Below are 18,482 nucleotides of genomic sequence, written 5' to 3' on the forward strand. Positions count from 1 at the left end.
CATGGATCCTCTAATGTGCCATTTAATCGGAAAAAGCTTGTGTGATGGATAAAACTGAAGTGAAATTCTATTTAAATGCTTTGAAAGTCTGAGTGCAAGGTCTGTTCGTGTCGTGTTAAATCGATAACTTGTTGAGTTCGATGTTGGAGTGATTTCATAGTTATGAATCGTGTATTTCATATATTTTGTTTAACAAAATGTATGTTACGTTACTCGGTTGAATTTAAAAGTTTGGCAATTATTTATTAATTAAGATTGTTTGCCTTATTTATGATTATGTTACATCGTGTTGTATGCAACGAGAAGTAGAAATTTTGAGATAGAGAATAGTAATTTTACCCTGTGGAATTAACGCTACATCGGTGGTGTACATTACAAGACAGAAATAGCATTCTTCAGGGATTAATTAATTTTAATTACTCAATTGCAATCCTCCTCTCTTTTCGTTATTACAAGTGATCCATATGCTCGTGTGCTAAATTTTGCAGTGGATTAATTATAAATACAGTATACAGTGTATATGTTCTAGAAAAATAATAATAAAAAAAAAAAATTTCATTTGAAAATGAAACTTTTAGAACGTTCTTTCAGTTTGAATGAAAATATTTATTTTATTATACACACAACTATATTATATTTGTTTTAGAATTCGCTATTTTTCATGAAAATAAATTTTCTTTTTCTTATTTTTATATTTTATTCGTTCGATATTAGGAGGATATTAATATTATTTATGAATAGTTCAGATGAGTGATTTATTCTTTTTATTATTTGTAATAAAGGATTACACTATTATAAATATTATAATAATTATTGTAAATTTTTTTATCATTTTTATCTTTTATATCAGAGGAAAGTGTAATTCGATAACTTATGGAAGTTTACATTTTAAAAAATAAAACAATCATCGAGATCGAGATTTTTGAGATGTCAGTATTTACTTTAGATTTCATCTTTATTCAAATAGAAAATTTATACTTATTCGTCTCTGATATAAAGGTGAGGATTTATTTATTACTTTTTCAGGAAAATTATTTTTCCACGTGGAAATTATTTTGCAATTATAATAAGTAATAAGAAAAATTACGAATATATTATTCTTTTAAACGATCAATATGAAATTAAAAAAAAAAATAAATGCATTTGCAAATTATTATATATTAGAAATAAAGGTATGATATAGAAAAATAATATGATGCAAGATATTTATATAGCATATAAATATATGTACTCGTAAGTAGCTTTGCTTTCATCTTTCTCTTTTTAAAGTTGGTATTTCAATTTTCAAGTCAACTAAAGAACTCACAATGGAAGACATGTGGAAGAGAAAAACGCGAGATATTGACATCGCATGCAAGCACCAAAATCGATTTTAATAAGTGAATCGTAAAAAAACAAGTGCTGGTATTTTTCAAGGGAAATTGAAAAGCATCCGCAAAACCGAAAACTGGTAATCTTCCTGACAAATACGAGTGAATACGAGTAATTTCAACTTTGATAGAAAATCACTTCCAAGACTTCGGGATTCCTCTTCGTAAAGAAATCATGAAAGATCGTTCTATCAGAAGTTTTATAACGCTTGCTTGAATTCTATAATAATGTTTGCGAATTGTTAGTTAATGTATAATTTTATTCTACACAGTAAGAAATTAAGAAATCTTAAATTAAGATTTATGGAATTTCATTTATATTATTATTTTTTTAAGTTAACTTTATGATACGTAAAAGTTTGAAATTTTAAAAAAGATGCTTGATTAATTAAAGTAATGGATTGATATTTACAAAATTTCTTTTAATAATTTGTATCTTTTTAAAAATGTTCTTATTATATTTTAACATTTTACGCGTTACTTTTTCGCTTTAATTATCTTTAAATCTTTAAGACAATCTTTAAATTTTTACAAATAAATCTTTAAATTTTGTATTTTATTTCTTATTTTATAAAAATATTTATTCTGTAATCACTTCTTAAAGACAGGATTACTTTAATGGAATGCTAAAAATGAAAATTTTCTATTTACTACATTGCTATTGATTATTTTATATCGAAAAACATATTATATTATTCAAATAATAACAACAACAAAAATTGGAATACAAACTCAAATCGTTTTTGAACAAAATATTGTGAAATATGTAAAAACTATTGTTACATTAACAATTATTACATAACAGAGAGTATTAAATAATGATTTAAAAAATTTGAAATATTTATATAAATCTAAATAATCTATCTCTAGAAGGAAGAAATTTAAGACGTTAAATTTACAATGAAATATTAATTTACGAAAACATAATCTTTGCAAGCGAAAAAGGGAGAGTAATAAAATGACGATCGTCAATGTTCATTAACAAATCACAACTAGGAGAATGATATTTCTGCTTGAACTTTCTGTGCAGAGTTCAAGGACGATTCATTATCAAACCAAAATGGATCGAACGACACTCGAACTGCGAAGAATCGTCGAAGGTTTCGAGATTTCAGCGGAAATTCGCGCAATTATTTTCTAATCGACCAGGTCGAATTGAATTACAATTCGAACCAGCCAAGTCAAATCAAATCGCAAATTAACGCGAGAATCATCGATGCATTCAATAAGATTGTTTCCTTTTAAAGAATTTATCGAAATATTCAGTGGTTTCATAAACAAATATTGTTTTTTTGTATTATTACCACTTAATATTTTTATTATAATATAATTATTTTTCAAAACAAAACGATAAAATTTTAAATTCCAGTTAAAAGATTTAGATATTATTTAAGGTATTATTAGAATTTTTGTTTCATTTTAATTATATAAAATATTTTAAATAAAATTTTATTATATTTGAAAAATAGAAAGAATCTAAAATTAAGATATTGAGACAATGACATATGAGTTCGTATTAAAATTTAATTACTTGAGAGGAAGGCAAATTAATTGAATTATCAGAGAATTTCATAAAAAATTATTGAATTATTGCTTAATGTATTTTTTGTAATGAATAATTTTTTAAATTCGATAGAAAAAATTGCATGGGGAAAAAATTATTCAGAAATTACTCTGTGAAGAACCATGGAAGGTACTAATACTATATAAAAATTTAATTTATCTGTTCTTTGTACTTAAAACTTTAAAAGGATTATTCCAGAAAAAATAAAAATTCAATACAGTCACAGAATAAAGTGAGCAGATTCATTTTCCAATTTAATGAAAGAATCTTTATATTACAAATTTCTTCATCTAATATAATAATAATCAGAATATATCATAAATAAATAATATGTTTATATAGGAAATTAATTATTATTACATTAAAGGATTATTTTTATGATATATTTTTGGATATAACAAATTGAGAAAGGAAATGCCTCATTTTTCGAGAATATTATCCGATAACACTTTTATTCGAAACTCTCTAATCGTTGAAAGCTTTCGAACATTTTCAATTCGAACATGTTTCAATACGTATCACTATTCCAATTCCAATGGAAATCTGCATTTTAATCATATATCAATCGTTATGATATCATCTTATTTTAAATGTGAATACTTTTTACAAAAATAATTGCTAAAGACTTATACAATTAGACTTGAATTAAGTTTCTAATCAAAACTATGCATCTAATATAACCCATATCTAAATATTTTCGATTTAATTATAATTTTTATTACCTATAATAAAGATACAAAAAATATTAGCAAAAAAATTCTAACACTTGTTCATTATTCCCTTTCATTATTCTCGAGACTATCCTCTCAAATATGTAAATACAACGAGATAAAAGAGTTCCCTGTTCCGTTCCAGAATAATATAATCCTTTTCCTCGGTTTTTATAAAATAAACAACCCTTAAATATGGTGCACAATTTATTTTCGTGAAACATTCAAACGAACGACTGGCATGTTAACGCTGGAAGCAATTGACGTGTTTTCTTTCGTCACGAATCATTGATATAATATTAAATAGGCGAGTTATACGTCCGTTCTGTTTTCGAATATGTTCCATTTCCCTATGGAGTTATGTATTATCATCCTGTTTAATTTTAAACGTTTGTGCGTAATTAATTCCGAACGTGAAACGAAACGAAATTTTAATTACGAATAAATTATAATCGAATGTTGAGCATAAACTTTTCATTCGAAAGATTGGCAATTTCAGATTTCTTCTATTTCATAGGAAATATTAAATGGAAATTTAATTAACGGTATGTTAATTCCGTTTCGTGTCATGTCAAAGAAAAATTGTTAATTAAATTGAATTGGAATTGGGTTGATATTAAAATATAAAAAGTAATAATAATAGAAAATTGTGTAACATAAAGAATCCCTTCCAACCCTTGAAAACTCTAGAGTTTTTATTTTCCTTCAAAAATAGCACTATCACTCAATCGTATCGTAAAACTAATCACGTGTGATAATAGATATTTATTATCTATAAATCCACATATATCCCAATAACAAATGAACGATACGATCCTCAATGTTAGCTCTTAATAAACATACCTACGTAACAAAAAAAAAAAAAAAAAAAAAAAAGAAGAAAAAGAAAACTAATTAAGCGATGGTTACCACGATGGAAGCACCCTCGTGTAAAAACTAAGCTTCTTAGATGGCTGGCCGGCTTCGTTCCATGATTATTGGATTACTTATACCACCGCTCGTATTCGTACACGGCTGATTATACGTCGAGTTATTCTCCTCGTTGTCACTTTCACTCCCACCTACACGAACAAGGGATTACAATGATATAGAGACGAGATTCTGCCCGTGTTTCGGACTCGTTGACGGTTGGACAGATGATTTTTCAACTTTCACAAGACTGAGATTTGCTTTGAAATGACGCATCAGGGGATTACGGTATAATCGTGGTATTAGGGAGATAAAACCGACGGGAATAGTAAGGTTGATAGCGAATTGATTTAATTCTTGATTAGGTGAATTGAGGTTTGTTAGAGATTGGAAATGTGATTAATTTCGTTGAGATGCGTGAGATTTGGGTCATTGAATGATTAGGATAATTTAACGTTGTTCAGGATTTATTCGTTGAATAGGGATATCGAATCAATTCGAATAGAAATTGAAATTTTAAAGATTATTGCAAATATTGGTAATCATATAAAATTATGTAAAAATGTATATTACTATTTAAAATGATTAGATGCTTTGCGATGAGAATGAAAATTATGATTATAATATCATAATGATATCAATCAATTAAATGTAAAGAAATCAATTTGGATGTTTTAATAAATTCATTAAAAAATGATGAACAAAGTTATTAAAAAACATTAACAGAATAATTGAGGAAACAATTATCGTAATGATATACCTTTAAATGGACCTTGATCTTGAGATGACCTTGATCCTCCATTTTTAATCTTCAAGTGATCTTCTTCCAGATAATCTAAAATAAAAAAATATATTAATATAAAATAAAATATATAAAGCGATATATTCCAATATATAAATTTATTAATAAAAATAATATATAAATTAATGTCAATCATTAATAAATTAAATAGATGATAATTTTATGATTAAGATCATCAAATCTCTCTCATAGACGAGAGTATATTTATATTGAATTGAATTAAATTCTAAATATGATTGAATTGGAATTATCTGTGACACTATATCAATCTTCGGTATTGATTAATTAGAACAGTAGTCACTAAAACTGTCACTCGAACACGTACATATCTTATAGAACATGTCTAGCTAATAATTATTAATCTGTACATGTAACGTTTCTTTGTTCTGCTGCGTCTGAAAAGAAGAACAATGATTAGCAATAGATTTTTTTGTTCAATAAACGCGTAAACGATCCAACATATTCGATCATATAATGAAATCATTTGCTTAATATCATCACGTTTATCATGGAACGATTGGATTTTGCACGCAATAAAATAATCCACAGAAACGAAATATACACGCTGGTTAACAAATTTGATCGTTCGTGTGGCCCTAACTTAATTAACTCTATTGACTCGATGTCTGTTTGATCTCCAATGGTACTAGTTCTTCAATTATTCCGCCATTTACGGGATATTTGTCGCGGACGTTAATTGTTGCCTGTTCAAACGATATATTCATCAGTTAATCGATAAGACACTGATTTAATTTATATCAAATAACGAAATGACGAAATTTAAAATTAACGAATGGTTAAAAAAATGGTTATAAATTACGTTAAATTTTTAATGGTAGGTAGGAACGAAATTAAAATTTTTTTTGATGCAATATTGTATGAATTTATATTTTATTTAAAATAGAATTCAATTTTTACTTTCATGATTCAATAAAACTGTGATTTTAATTTTTATATAAAATTGTAAAAATCGTTGAACTGATAAAAAATAACATCTATGAAAAGAAAATTAAAACATACATTGAAATTGAATAATCAAATTCTACAAAATAAATTATTGATGATAAAATGAAGAATTTAAAGAAATACACGATATCGAAAATAATCAATAGAAATAATTTTTATGATACAATTATAATAATTGTATCCAATATCTTTTATTAAAACGCACACTTTAAAAAAACTAGCATATTATTCTTTGAAATTTTTATCGAATAAAGTTCGCATAATTCACAATGCTGAAAAAAAATGATTTCCACTTTAAAAAAAAAATATAGACCAACTGTTATTTTTAATATATATCAATTTTCAAAATATCTAATTTCATATTTTAATCTCCTCGCTTCTTTTATTAACACGAGTACTGAATATCTTTAAAATTTTCAAACTCACATTTTAATTTCAAATTGCCAATGAACTTGCGCAATCACAAGAGGATCCTGTTTCCTTTATCGCTTCTCTCTATAGCAATTACGAGTTGTTCACCGTAACGTTCACGATAATCTAACACGTGCGCCGGAAATGGTACCATTTCATTAATAATATGAATTATACATAGCAAATGGGTGTCCTTGGTCCACAAGTCAATAACACATTCTAATCGGAAGCCGATGCACACGCGAACTTCCGTGCATTGTGGTTTCCACGTGCTAGAATAACTCTATCTCCTTCTCGATATATTGACCACAGAGCAGTGTATTAAGTTCGACGAATTATATAATGAGACTGGAAATTTACCGTCTGTTACGATCAACTAATTAACGAAGCAATTGTGAGATTGTGCAGAAGAAACGAGACAGAGACAAATATATATGCGATTAATTTGATAGATATGATTGATGAACACAGTAATTTGCGAAATGGATAAATAGAAATTAATATTGTTACTTTTATTAGAATATGAAAATTTTCCTTGAAATGGTAATCATATAAAAGTAAAAATATTTTAAATGTATATTTTAATCCTTAAAGATTATCAAATGATCATTAATCATTTCAAATAAATGCTATTTTTATATAACAAATTATTTGACGATACATTTTTAAATCTTTAATATCAATTTATACAAATATTATTGTGAATTTCATTGAAAAAAGAAAAAAATTATATCAAATATATACTTCTAATCAAAAAAATCTTTATCAAAGAAAACATTTTTTAAAATTTTTGTTCAAATTCAATTATCGATACATGTATATCATAATTTCTACCCAAAAAAACTTCAAAACTTTAATCAAGAAAATTTTAAACGATTTACTCAAACAATTCCAAAGAAAAGAGATAAATGATTTCAATTTTCAGAAGAAATTTCCAATACTATTTAACATTGCACGCGAAATTCAAATGTCCTTTGCTCGAGCAAAGTCTATCTCTTGCTAATCTTTATATTTTGCAAAATAACTTACTTTTAAATTAACCAATTGAATATTTGTCTTCCTACCGTTCGAGAATCTGGGTTACTAATGCTTATTCTAGCTCTCTAGTGGTTCAATAGAATGAGAGATTCAGTTCGCAATTTAATTCAATTCAATCTCCAGGCGTTGTATAAATAAAAACGTTTAACAATCTGCTTAATCTTTTCAATCTTCAGACGATTCTTCATGCATATTTCATTTTTGTTTTTTTAACTCTTGAATAATTCAAAAATTAGAATGAGATTAGATTGTTCAGTAATGAGATAAGAGAAGGAACAAGTTGAGGAAACATTATAGTTTTTATAATTTGTTATAATTTTCTATTTATATTTCATTTTCATTTTCAACGTTTATTTTTATACGAAAGTAGACGTAAGTTCTTTGTTAAATTAAAGAAATCTTAAATTGAATTTGTTTTTTTTTTCTTGTTATATTATGAAAAAGATAAGCTCAAAATAAAGGTCTATATCCAATTTATATTTATTTATATTATATATTAATATATAAACAGATAACAATCTGTCTAGTATATAAATAAATAATTAGATAAAGAGTGTTAATTTAATACGTTGTTCGTAAATTAAATTCTATATGTCGCATGTGGAATGCATCATACGTATTATATTAAATGAAATGAATAATATAATTCGAAATAAAATTTCCTATTAAATAGTATTATATTTAATTATTGATATTATAAAATTTGTAAATAATTTTTATATGGATCGATACGTAATATACATTTAATCGTATATACTATCAATCAATAGTAATTTCAGAAATATATTTAAGAACAAGTTCACTTTGCAATAATGAAATTTATGAAAGAACTTTTAAAGTTTTTGAAGCTTTTGAAATATAATTTAGTGAAACTTTTCACACTATGAAATATTACAAAATAGAGAACCGAAGTTATAAATTATTAATCGTTATTTATGATTAACGATCATAAGATGAAATGTAACGTGGAATAATCGTTATTTGAAACTTGATTCTCGCGTTTAAAATTCTCTTTGAAGTTCTTAAAGATCATTCCTCCGTGAATTATACATTTTACGCGGACAAAGCGTTAAAAAAGAGTCAATTCTCGCCTGACCAAGGATATTCCTTATACACTATGATAAGATGCATAAGGTACAAGTAGATTGTCAAAGGCTTTTACTTTGCAAAAAGATCTTTTATAACGTCAGCTTTTATATTCTATTAAAGACATAATGTCACGATATATGCACATAAAAAAAAAAAAAGAAAATAGAAATAAAAAAAAATATCGAGACGAAATTTCTTAAATATAATGATATTAAAAGAGATGAAATGATAAATATATTTATATATGCAAAAATTATTTTTATAAAACTGATTAAAAAATATAAACGTATATCATTTTATTAGTTTTTTATTCTGTTATAATGTTACTTTGTAATTAATTGAATAATTAAATTTTTTCTATCAATTGATCACTATTTTCTATTTTTAAATATTTAAAATTAAAATTATATCCATAGATTTTTCTTTTTATTTCCTATCCATATGCATTATAATTATATAAATTATTTAAATGTTCATGCGCATATTATTTGCATATTAATAAAATCTGAATAATGTATCAACTCAATATCTATAAACAGAATTTATATTGTTATTAAACTAATTAAATTTGTCACTATTCAATATCCTTATTTTATTTAAGGAGAACAATACTCACAATAAAATTATATAGATACGTTTAAAAGAAAAATTAATAAAAATTATTTTAAAACATACAATTGCTATATAACTTTAAATTTATAAATTTTGATAAATGATTCTGATTTTATTTAATGGTTTATATATTACATTAAATAATTTTTATAAAACTATACTTTTTTTTTGACCTGTTTGTTTTAAAGACTATATTTCAAATTTAAAAGATAATGAAAAAAATAATTTCATTTTTCTACATAATCTTATGATCTCACGTAACGCGATTTTATTCAATATTATTTAATATTATAATTTATTAAGTATAAAATTATTTTGAATTTCCATATAATAAATGCATCGATTATTATATCCATTAATTTGATAATCGAATATTTATAACAGTTTATGCATAAATTGTTTAAAGTTCGTGTCAGAATATTATTTTGACACCGGGAGAAATATGGTTTTTTGTCAAAAGTTTATAATATTGTTTTAGAGGAAGTGATGTTTGACAAGTGCGGTGACATTTCATAAAATAATTCCGCGTTTATGTTATAGATTTTGAAGTGTGGACGTTGTTTTGACAAAGAACGTTGACACGTGGAAACATAAAACGCGGAAAGCTCACTTCCTTTCGCTTTGTAAAGACTTTCAAAACAAGCTTCCTCCTAGACATGACGGGTTTTCAATATATTGGTTTTATACTTAAAAGAATTCGGTTTTCCTTGCTTTGAAGAAACTTATCCTGTGGCGTTCACATTTGTGAACAGATGAATTTTGTTTAGAAATACTTTAAAATTCTATAAAATATTCTATAAAATACTAAACTATCAATAAAATAATATTTACCAAATACACGACTTTGTATAAAGATTTATCAAAGATTTAATCCAACATTATTTTTTCTAATCATATTTAATATCGCTAATATTGAAAATTTCTATTTGCAATATTATATTCCTTGCAATATTCGTTTCATTTTCATATTCGTTTTTGAAATTGTCATATTTTCCTAATATTTTCATATCATAATAACACAAACATAACATGACGACGAAATTTAACCTAACTTAATATTTCCGTAATATTTTTATAATAATACATACTGTAATATCAAACAGAATAAAAATTAAGCTGATCTAACCCAATTACATTTAATATTGCTGTCAATATCGAGATATCCACTCGTTTCAATTTTCGAAATTCTCATATTTTCGTAAAATTTCCATACCAAAATAACGCGTACGTGACATCGAGCAGGCGAACGAAGCTGCGCACAAAATGGGAGAATAAATCTCAAGGTGGACTCCAGATGGGCAGTCGTAAAACGATCGCGCTAATTCAAGACGAGATTTAATGCCCGATGCAATCATTAAAAATGACTGACGTATTACTGCATAGTTCCTTCACGTTTTATTTGTCCTGAAATTGTAGAATAGCGTGTTCTTCTTGCGATGCACATGTCCCCGGGGATCGTTAAAGATTATCATTTGGCATTAACTCGGTTCGTATGCAACCGGTTCTTCCTTTCGAGGAAAAAAGGCTCGACGTTTCCTCGTTAATTTTCCCAACCATTTTTGCCAAGGGGATTATGTGATTATATGATTGTGCCGCATCTGTTTCTTACACTAGGATTATATCTCAAAGAGAAATAAGAAAGGAGAATCTGAGACTTGGAGAAAGGAACAAGGAATTTCCGCTTTCTCTTAAAGATAGATTTTTTTAATGCAATTTCGAGGAATGAAAGCCGGATAGTATACTGGTAGTAACTCGAGACGACTTTTACTTTATTACGAACTTAAACGTCGGTCGCTTCGACGAACGTTTTTATTCGTGTTGATAAATTGGAATTCAGATTAATAAGAGGGCAAAAAATTGTCAAGTTGAAGTAACACCTAGCCCACGGGGGCAGAATAAATTGGAGAACAGTTTCTCTGACGGTGGAATGGTAGAATCTCTCATGCGACGGTATTTCTGGAATATTAAAACGCGAGACTGGAGCTCAAGAATTTCCATAAAGATAAATAGGAGTCGGTTCTATCGAGCAATTTCCATTTACGGGAAGAACAAGTCTGACGTTTAATCCTATGGCATCCTTATCCACTCTAGAATTCAAGATCCATTTACAGATGGACATTGAATAATCTATATTTAGAAGATCTTTCAGCAAATTTTGAAACCAATCCGAAACTTTTCCACTATAAAATAAGATATCCTTGATTGAAAAGTTTATTATGAGTTAAAAAAGTTGGAAAATGTGACGATAGAATTGCATGAAATGAATTAAAGATTTGAAGAAAGTTGTGTTAGCATTAGTCCAATGTTGGTACGAAGAGATTCGAGATTGGATAATATTTCTTTCGAAAACGAAGAACAAGGGGAAGGCTATTGACGATAATGTTTCTACGAAAAGCAGCGAGAGAAATGACATCTCAAATGGAAGTAATCTATTCTATTATTCATCATTGGCTCAAATAGGAAAAGTGGAGGAAATGGACAAATGGATTGCACATGAGCTCTGCGATAGTACGTGCTGTATAAGAAGTTGAATAAATGGAGATAGCCACTTTGTTATTTCAAAGAAATAATCCATTTCTAAAACGTTTAGTAATATTCGTTTTCTGCGAGAAAAAGTGGATTTTATATAATAATCGAAAATATTTAAAACAATATTTAAAAATGTGTATAAGTTATTGAAGATACAAAATGATATTTAGTTGAATAAATATAATATGTAAAAATAATTTCGTTTAAATATACAACATTTTTTAATCCTTTATTGTCCTGACGGTATTGTAATACCACCTGTATTAAAGCGTTACTGTCATCCAAATATGTTTACAATCCTACTGGGACTTATAAATACTTAAAATCCTCCGAGACGCTATAAAATGGCCAGCATTCAGAACCATATTTAACTACATACAAGAAGAAAAAAATGTGATATATATTCTTCATTTTTAAAATGACTCGTATAATGCTATTTTTAAAAATATATTTTATATGTAGAATATTTTTAATCAAAAATTTCTATTTTCTAATTCTAAATTTATCATTAAAGAAATTGTAATAATCTAAATCTGGGATTTCTTATTTTTAAATAAAAATTTCAATGAAATAATTTAATTCTAAAATAATTAAAGAATTACAAAAATTACGTGTTCAATTGTATACTGAAAATATTTCATACCTTCTTTCAGTTCTTTCATAATCCTGTATGTTTCATATCTTCCATCGCCCATTACGAAACTTTCAATGCAATCATACTCGATATACAGAATTTGCAATGAAACGTGGCATGATCGTTGGTAGAGAATGATCTCGAACTCGATTTATGATAATTCCACTTGAACGAAATCCCACCTCGAGGGTAGAGATGAATCGCGAGATTTGATGAACACGAGGCTATAAAGCTTCTTATTGTGATAGTATTCGCGGTGGTGAGCGTTAAGCGATTGTTAAACATCTAATAGTTGGTATAAAGTGGTTCGTTTCTCATAGAGGATCTCGTAACGAGTATTTCCGTTCTTGGCCATGGTTGTTCGTCGAAACCAGTTTAACTCAATTGAAATTCTTTCGCAAAATGTATCTCACTAGATTTATGAACACGTTGTTGTACATTTTGTTATTTTACAAAGTTCGCTGCTAATTGAGATAGAATCGTTCGTAGGAATGCGATATATTTTTTATTATTCGAATGATAAATTGATGTTGTCGTGAAACGATGGATTAAATTACATGTTTTCATGGTGTTTCATTGCTTGAAATCTTCGTTTCGTGTTCTTAATTCATCTGATTTTCAACATTTTTAGTTGGAATAAAAGTAACACGAATACGAGTATCATAATCATGTTGGATTATTATTTGAATTTGAATGTGTATAACAATAGTGGTGTTATATGGTAAATAGATAAATTATACGTTTTATTTTTTTGATAAATGATATATACTACTTTTAGAGTCTATCTAATGATTCTAGAATAAGAATATTTAAAAAATGAAGATTAGTTCAAGTTAACATAAGAAAATAACATTATATTTATTACTAATATTATTATTATATTCATGTTTATGTTTCTTCATTTCTTTTTATACTTATAATCTTAAAAAATAAATGTTAAAAAATCTCTTTTTTATTTATTTTTTAAACTATTGGATTTATATTGAATATCTTAAGATTAAAAATAGGTTCAAGTTATAATTTTAAGTTTAACATGTATTTATAAATCTAAATTAATTCAAATATCTTCAGACTTTACATTTTATTTGTAATTGTAATTTATAATTCTTGTAATAATGTATTATTTTCTGTTATTTATTATTATAGTATATAGTGTCTGTTTTGTTCTGAAATTAATTATAATATTCTTATTAAAAATCCCTTGTTAGTTAGCTAACTTTTCTATTATGTAAAATATTTTTCAACATAATATATATTTTATTTTAGAATCAAATTGCAGAATCTTTTTATCGTAATCTGATAAGAACTGATGCTTTTGTTATCTTTGGCCAGAAAGCAATTTCTAAGAAAAAAAATCGATAATTTTCTTTAGGTTTCCTTCCTTGGCTACCTAGCTGGCGCCAGTATTCCTTTCAAAGTTTCTGTGCTTGAAGAGAATCGACAGTAGTCCATGTCGGTAAATTATCAGCTGCTGGATGTCTGACCATATCTTACCGTCTCTACTAACGTAGCTCATTCTCTCTTTACGATATTCGTCTTAAAATATCATATTATAGAAATTTAAATATAATTTCGTTATGTTTGAAAATGATTATAATTATATGTTAATGTTAATCACATTAATTATATTTACATTTTTTATGTTAAAAAGAATTACAATATTTCAACAATAAAAATTAGTGGAAAACAGGATTCCTATCCAGTTTGTATAAAATTTCAAATTATATCAATTATTATAATATGAAAATAAAATAATTAAATCGTGCTAAACATTAATATGAAGTAAACAATGAAAAACAAGTAGATGATATATATATATATAAAAGAGAAAAATATTATGAATACATCGTAAATAATCTACTTTTAGACCTTTCATATAATTACATGATTGAGTAATTAGAGGAATAATAATAATGAACTTACCATTAGATACGAAGAAACTTACTTTTGATAGTGATATGGCTCAATGAAAAGTCATGAATTCTATATGAAATTCCATCTCATATAGAAGAATGTGAAACATCTGAAACAAAAAATAATGAATTATGTAGTATAAGTATTATGATTTGAAATACAGTAATGAAATGCTAAAATTTAATAATGTGATATTTACTTTTAAAAAAGTAAAAAAAAGGATGTATAAAAAATAATCCAAATAAATTAAACAACGAGAAAAGTAGATCAAAGATGAAAATTGTTCAAAGGAAAAATATGAAAAGAGCCAATGAACGTGAAGAAATTTTAATAAAAGTCACATGGACAATCAATGTTGGATTTCATTTACGGACTCTGAAGTTTTGAAGTATTCGCCTCGAGTTTTCTCGATGAAACCTTGAACACCAAGGCTGCAATAATTAGATTCTTGAGAGGGTTCCTATAACTACTCAAGGAATATCTACGTATACAAAGATGGAACAACCTCAGCCTATATCACGTTTGATGTTCAATAATATTGCTTCAAAGTAGTTTCTATTTGATACTTTTTATAAATCTTAAATTCTAAACAATTATTTGCAATACAATTTCTAAATTAATTATGTACAATAAAATTCGTACATCATATAAAAAACTTTGCAAGAAATTAAATTCATTAGTTAAAGCTAGATAATACTACATCTAATTATTATTCAATCTCTCGTAAAATATTAATAATTGCAATAATATCGAATAGAAATCTACTCGAAAATAACAGAAGAAAATAAGAAAAATAATCACGAAGCTGTTTTCTTGAATAAAAAAATAAAACAAACATTGTGTAATTATGTATTGCTTTTGAGTCATCAATCAAATTTCCTTTTACGAATATTTTAACACATTATATCCAATATTATCAAACTGAATAAAACGATACTTTGCTGAATAATTCTAAATATCATTTGATACATTATTGCAAACAACTCGACTATCATGTAGATAATGCATATCGTACGTTGGTGCGTCTAACGTTAGTTTCGCCATATTAATTGTATGCATACATAAGCATGCGGTATCAAACTCTACTCATCTGTACTGAATGTAATCGTGTGCGTTATAACGCGTGTATATATACAGGTGGATATTATTGCCAAGAGATAGACAAGGAGGGCCAAATATGGTCTTGTTTGCTAGTTGTAGATCAAACGTGTCAGCACACAGTTTCTTGGAACGTATCGCGTTACGATATCACGAATGCACCGCATGTATAGCGAGAGATTGCAAAGCTTTCTGGTAAAGGAATCGCGTCGTCTTTCGAGATTTACCAATGTAGATATCTATCTTTCTCTCGAGTCACGGTGCTTTCTTTAATGGCGGACGTGGATATGAATGTTTCAGATGATTCGGAATTGTTGGAAGATTTTATACGGTCTATAAACTTCAGGTGCGAAGAATTTTTCAAGACGATGCAGTAGATCATGAAAATATTCGAATACTATTTTAAAAGAGAATTTTATATAAAATAAAGATTTTAATTGGTTATGCGTAGTTTAATGGATTTTATATGGAACAATACTTATTCAAATTATTATTGATTTTGGAATTGTTTTTTCAAACTTCATTTAAGTATAAGTATAATAACATTAATTTGTTTGATCATTTTAAATTTGAAGGAATCTATTACAGGGAAATTTGACTTGATTGTTTGACAATTTAACTTAAATCATTATTATTTCCTTTTACTTACGTGAAAAAATTAAATGAATGAACGAATGAAAAATTATAATGAATCGAATAAAAACGAATGAATTAAATTAAGGAAATAACAATTTACAAGAATATCATATTTGTGTCATTTCCTTAACAAGTTTTCTCAAAGAGAAATTTCTCTTTTTTATAAAAGATAATTATCTCGAAATAATTAGTTTCCATAAATATTAAGCAATTAATACTTATCTTTACAATTTAAAATTCTCTTCCGAAGAATGTTTGTTGGAATAAGATAGAAGGCATGAAAATAAAATGGCAAAAAATCAGAGAAAAAGGGCAAACGGAACAATTTATCCGTAACAAGACATTTTTTTATAGCTCTTCGTGGAATTACGTCACGTTTATTGCCATTCATTTCCATGCTTTTTTCTTTCTCGTTCTCATTTTCTTTTTCTCATCTTATTAGCATCGTCATTCCTTAACGAATGAGAGTGAAAAGAAGGAAAAATTGCTGTGTAAACAACAAGAGCTTAATGGATTTCATCCTCGACAATGAGGAAACTTCAAGTGCAATTAACGTGTTACCTTGAGAGGTCTTTTAAATTTTCCAGAGCGCTACGTCTTGTACATTTCCTCGATAAATCTACATCTTCCTGGATCTCTTCACCTTTATTTTGTATTCTTCAATTCCATTCTTCGTTGGAATTCTATTCAAAGACAATTTTCATTGCTGCGTATTATTGAAGAAACTCATCTCGAAATGTAACCTAAATCTAACTGAAATGATCAAGTCAAGTGATGATAATTTTGTCATTAATTGTACATTTTGAATCAATAAATTATATCTTAACAATAATTTGTTTTAATGTTATTTAAATTCATTGTTTCTCTTTGTTTGTTATAAAGATTTTTCAATATACAAGATTAAAAGATTGTGGATGTGTAATATCTATGATTCATTAAATATTAGATATAATAATTTATTATATAGTGATAAATATAATAATATCTAATATTTAATGAATCATGGACATTACTTCTTAATAAGAAATTAATCTAATTATTATATATGAAAAAAGATATATAATTCATACACAGATTGATATCAGTTTTGATGCATAATATTATAATATTTATAATCATTAAATTAATAATGCAGTTATTTTTATTTAGTTTAGAATAAACGATATTTGATTTTGTATTACAATTTTTTATAAATTGTTGTATTTCATTGTTTATAAATTGCTCATAAACTTAATGATAATTTTTGCGTGGGCACCTAAATTGTTAAACCAGAAAATATTTTGATTAGGTATTCTTTCAGACTTTATCTTTTCTATGATATTGCCACCTACACTTTTGAGGGTATAAGAAGAAGATATTTGTCCACCACGCAAATTTTCACCACGTGAAAGATAAGATTCTAAAGCCTTCTGAAAACTTAAAATTGTGCCTCCTCTTTTATTATGATTCCTTGGATTTGAAAATAGAACTCCTGTATTTAATTTCTTTAATAAATTTCAAGTTTTTATTAATTTCTATGATATCTTCTAAATTTTATGAACTTTTGTTAGCAATATTTTTATACATATGAATTAAGATTATTAAATGAATAAATGAATTAAAAATTTTTATTTTTAAGTAAATTACTCTCTTTTTCATTATAATTGGTAAAAACGAACTTGTATGTTTTACTTATTTAAATATGTAATCAGAAGACAAAGTTTTTAAATGAATTAAAAAATTTATTATAAAAGTATTATTTTAATTATGTCAAAACATTTCAAACTAACTTTTTCGAAAAAAAAATGAAATGGCAAATAGAGGAAAGAGAAATTACTCGGTCGAAAAATCATGATTTTTAAAGCGCAAGAAATTACCAGCCTTTGCGATATTTCTGCAAAATGTCAAACATAGGCTGTGTAGGCTGTAAAAAACCATTAATATCTTCGAAATGTATTGAATTCTTCAATCCAAAATTACTAATATTGTCAAATTGAAAATTAAAATTTTAAAGAATTTAATATTTTATTTACTTATCTATCCTCTAATAATTTATAATATATTAAGGATATAAATTTTATTGAAAATAGATATTGGATAAATAATGTTTTTTTAAGAATTTTTTCTGAATTTAAAATAATAACATTTATTTTTACCTTGTTCTAATATCTATATTAAAAATTAAAAATAAATTGCTCATTAAAAATTGCAATTTTTACGA

General features: G+C 26.1%; 1 protein-coding gene and 1 long non-coding RNA gene across 10 annotated transcripts in view; one reads left to right on the forward strand and one right to left on the reverse strand.

The window, feature by feature from the left end:
* The window catches only part of LOC100869740 (dual specificity calcium/calmodulin-dependent 3',5'-cyclic nucleotide phosphodiesterase 1), a 192,521-nt gene that overhangs the window by 18,159 nt on the left and 155,880 nt on the right, over nt 1–18,482 (forward strand). The gene's annotated exons all lie outside the window — the stretch shown is intronic.
* Nucleotides 3,163–7,812, reverse strand: LOC105735011 (uncharacterized). 2 transcript variants are annotated; one of them, XR_015291789.1, is made up of 3 exons: nt 7,762–7,812; nt 5,314–5,388; nt 3,163–4,705 (listed from the first exon to the last, which is right to left on the reverse strand). It is a non-coding gene; the product is annotated as an uncharacterized LOC105735011 (long non-coding RNA). The 2 variants fall into 2 exon arrangements; XR_015291788.1 differs by lacking the exon at nt 7,762–7,812 and adding an exon at nt 6,748–6,961.

The sequence above is a fragment of the Apis florea genome, unplaced genomic scaffold (assembly GCF_048593485.1).
Source record: "Apis florea isolate Af1SG1 unplaced genomic scaffold, ASM4859348v1 contig_2835_pilon, whole genome shotgun sequence".
NCBI lineage: Eukaryota > Metazoa > Arthropoda > Insecta > Hymenoptera > Apidae > Apis > Apis florea.